This window comes from Paramisgurnus dabryanus, chromosome 7 (assembly GCF_030506205.2).
Source record: "Paramisgurnus dabryanus chromosome 7, PD_genome_1.1, whole genome shotgun sequence".
Lineage (NCBI taxonomy): Eukaryota > Metazoa > Chordata > Actinopteri > Cypriniformes > Cobitidae > Paramisgurnus > Paramisgurnus dabryanus.
In genome coordinates this window covers 14707220-14711102 of record NC_133343.1, presented here as the reverse complement: position 1 = coordinate 14711102, position 3883 = coordinate 14707220, and the positions used below count along the sequence as shown (strand labels likewise).

Genomic DNA, 3883 nt, shown 5'->3' with positions numbered 1-3883 from the left:
GATGGTAGGAATAAGCAAAAGCTCCTTTAAATTTCGTCATTTTTTATACACATCCCGTTTATTTTGTAGTTAATTGTTAGATAAGTTAGTAATTTCGTCAAGTTTTCGTTACAGGGTAAGATTTCGTTACCATATACAGTAAATATTGGTTCAAGAGGGCAGTTTGATAACTCATTCGAGGTTTGTAAATGGTAAATAACTTATTCGAGGTTTGTAGCCATATTTAAGTTACTCGCTTACTTTGTTTCAGTGTTTGAGTAAATGTATAATGTTATAAAGTAATAATTAATATAAGTTACTGCGCGAGCTCATTACGGCCGTTTCTCAATCCGAAGGCTACGGTAGCATTTGTAGGCTGTATACGTCATCAAGACTGTCAGATTTAAGAATATTAACAATTAAAAAGCTGACTATTATTCTTAGTTAATCGTAAATTGTTGTAATATGCGTATGACTTGCGAATGTAATGCTCATTTAACTTAAATAAATGAGGCTTGATGACGTATGCAGCCTGCATATCGACCTCCGGAGGATGCAGTCTTCCGTTTCAGAAACGGCCTACAAGTGTGAGCGTGCGCGAGATTCTGTCTGAATTGATTCTTTAGTAATGGCGAAGGAAAATTTACTGTCGTGGTGATTAAACGCATTTTAAGGTTTAAATTAAAACGCCTAACTTACCTTTCCAGGGGTTTCTGTTCCTGCAGTCTTTCAGGGGTGATGCATGCGGACATGAACAGCACACTACAGTATACCGCCACCTACTGTACTGTAGTACAATAACGTGTAGGATTGAATACTGTGCCAAACGCAGTAAAAAAAAAAAAAAAAATAGCCATTTAATTCATTGTAAAAACAATGGACATGCCAGTTCAAGTAACTTGTGGGCTAAATCACCAAATTAAGTTTGTAGATGTGGTTCAATTATTTTTAATAATATTAAAGCATTATGTGCAGCATAATGAATCAGCCTGAATGCATGTAGCCTATGAATATATTGTTTAGACTTTATTTTTAAATCTTTATCTGGTGTATGGTTAAACCTTAATTTTTTATATTCTTTTATATATTTTGATGTGTATATATATATTTACTTTCTTTATTTTGTTTTCTCAGCCTATAAACATCTAAACATGTCCTCCAAAAAGGTAAGTTCAGCACCAGATCAGCTTATCTCATACTGTAATATTGATACTGGTTTGAGAAAAACTAAGATTAAACATCCTACATGTTTCCAGGAAAAAGGAAAAACATTGGAAAACAATTTTAGCCTAAGGTTTGAGAATAAAGCCAATGGTCCTCTATTAAGGCTAACTGTGTATATTGCCTTTGTGGACTGCAAGCTGAACTTACAGATTTATATGGACTTTACTTACAGGTTTCCTGTGCTGTTTTGCTCCATTTTACTGAACAAAATAAGGCTGAGGTAGCACCATCCTTGTGGTTAGAGTGAAAGAATGTGGTAAGATTTTATCCATGTTTTATAAAATACAAATAAACATGAACAACATGGTCAGCTACATATAAAAAATAAAAATAATCAAACATGCTTGTTTTTATCTGAAGGGTATTGAGACCAAAATAAACAATGTGCCATTCTGGACAAACAGCTGTGGACAATATATGCAGTCAGAGTAGCCTATTTTCTCACACAGGTAAAGTATGCAAAGTAATACCAAACTTCTTTTTAACCTCAACAAATACTGTCAAGCCAAATATACAATGTTTGTATGAGGTACTGTGCAAAAGTCTTAGGCCAGCATGCTACCATTAAATTTGTGGTTTTTGCAATTGTGTAGTGATCATATATCATTATTTCTCAGTTTCTTTATTAGGATACAACCAGAAAATACAGGAAATGTGTATGTAGTATTAAAAACAGTATAAAAGTTTAAGCTGAAGTGTCAAGTTTTTAGGGTAAACTCACCTTCAACTTGAGCAATAGCAGGCAACTGCAGGATCTCTTAAACCTAAATAAAATTAAATCCTAATTCTAATCAATGACTTCAGTCTCCTCAAAAAAGCTCAAGATGTGTTTTGTGCCAAGAGAGGTCTCACTAAATACTGACTGATGTCTGAAGAAGACATTTAGTTCTAAAAAATTGTTTTATTTTTAATTTTGTGTACATATTTCCTGTATTTTTTGTTTGTATCTTAATAAAAAAAGTGAAAAATAAATATGGATGGACATTAAAACTTTGCTAAAACAACAAAGCTGGTGATGGTGGCTTAAAGGAGTAGTCCACTTTATAGATGGGGCCCATTGACTTTCCATAGTATTTTTTTTCCTACTATAAAAAGTCAATGGACCCCATCTCTAAAGTGGACTACTCCTTTAAGACACTTGTACAGTAATGTATATTGACCAAGAGTTGGAATGATCAAGAAAAATGCATGTTGTCTATCCATATTTTCTTTAAATGCACATTTATTCACAGTTCAGTAGGACAGTAAATTATCTAAGGGTAAAATCATTATTGAAGGTGATTTAATTGTCACTGCATTCATTGTTACATGATTTAAAACAGTGGGAATCATTGTGTAAGTTTCTTAATAATATCAAATACTTTTTTTGTCTTGTTGTTTCTAGACCTGAAGATAAGATTTCCAGTTTAAAAGTGAAGAAAATGAATCATTATTAACAGCAATTAGGAGTATTTCTCAGCTGAAAAGCCAGGTGAAACTATAAGGTCACTATGATTTACTTTCATATTATCATTCTTTTCAGATTTTTTTCCCTGTGGTTTTTTTTGTTAGATGAGGAGCAACCAGTAAGAAAAAGCAAAAATATGTTTTGATGTTGCCTGAGGCACCTTATTGTGAGTACATTTTAATTTTTTTAGTCATTTAAATTGTTATACTTCTGTGGAATTAAGAAACAATATATTTAATCTCAGTCTACAGTATTTGTAGTATAATGATGATTACTTGATTTCAATTTATTAATTGTCATATGCCTTGAGTGACTTACAAATGATTAATTGTTTTTATTGTTTGTTTTTTTATCTGGAATGTGTTTACAGTTCCATTTCATGCACAATCACAAATGCAGCACATCAATCAATTTCTTCCAACCAGCGAATCAAGGTACACTATTTTGTTATTTTTTTACCTTAAATTATTGATATTGATTTTCTTCCAGACAGACTTATTGTTCATTTATTTTACTGGTGTAGTTAGTAATTTTATTAATGTTTCAAAACACCTTCTTGAAAGAAATCTTGGAGTGGAGAATCATTCTGAAAGTAGACCAAATCCAGGACATCATCACAGCAGTGGTCGGAAAAATGCAGCAAGCCAAGCTGACTTTCAAAAGATGGTATGTGCCATAACACACGCAACATTACTAGTCACTGCTGACTTTTTACCCATGTTTACTATGGATTGTTTTTGTTTGTAGATTCGTTATCTGTTTCTTCAGAGGGGAGGCAGTTTGGGAGATGGGAATTAGGACGATGCTACAGTTACACAGGGCAAATTTCAGCAGCTCAGGTTCAAACTTGCAACTAACATTGAGTTAAAGTGAGTCTGTGTGAATATACTCTACATATTATACTTCAATATGCCTTTAACACAAAAAACTACAATAATATCAAAGATCAATATAATAAGACAACTTATATTATTTTATGTCATAGTAAAAGTGTGTGTGTGTGTGTGTGTGTGTGTGTGTGTGTGTGTGTGTGTGTGTGTGTGTGTGTGTGTGTGTGTGTGTGTGTGTGTGTGTGTGTGTGTGTGTGTGACCTATGCTCTCTCTGAGATGTGTATGTTCACTTTGTAGCTGGTCAGGGTGGAAGACCAGCTGACGTACCAGTTTTGCCAGGTTGAAGGACCAGCTTAAACCAGCTAAGACAGCCAACCAACTTAGCCAAGGTGGTATATGCTG

General features: G+C 33.5%; 1 long non-coding RNA gene across 3 annotated transcripts; it reads left to right on the top strand.

Moving 5' to 3' along the window:
* Positions 1-1117: 1117 nt before the first annotated feature.
* Positions 1118-3497, top strand: LOC135734336 (uncharacterized). 3 transcript variants are annotated; one of them, XR_012337030.1, is made up of 7 exons: positions 1118-1145; positions 1376-1459; positions 1564-1652; positions 2588-2816; positions 3021-3084; positions 3214-3316; positions 3398-3497. It is a non-coding gene; the product is annotated as an uncharacterized lncRNA (long non-coding RNA). The 3 variants fall into 3 exon arrangements; XR_012337031.1 differs by lacking the exon at positions 1118-1145 and adding an exon at positions 1235-1273; XR_010527271.2 differs by lacking the exon at positions 1118-1145 and having other exon boundaries at positions 1287-1459.
* Positions 3498-3883: the final 386 nt, after the last annotated feature.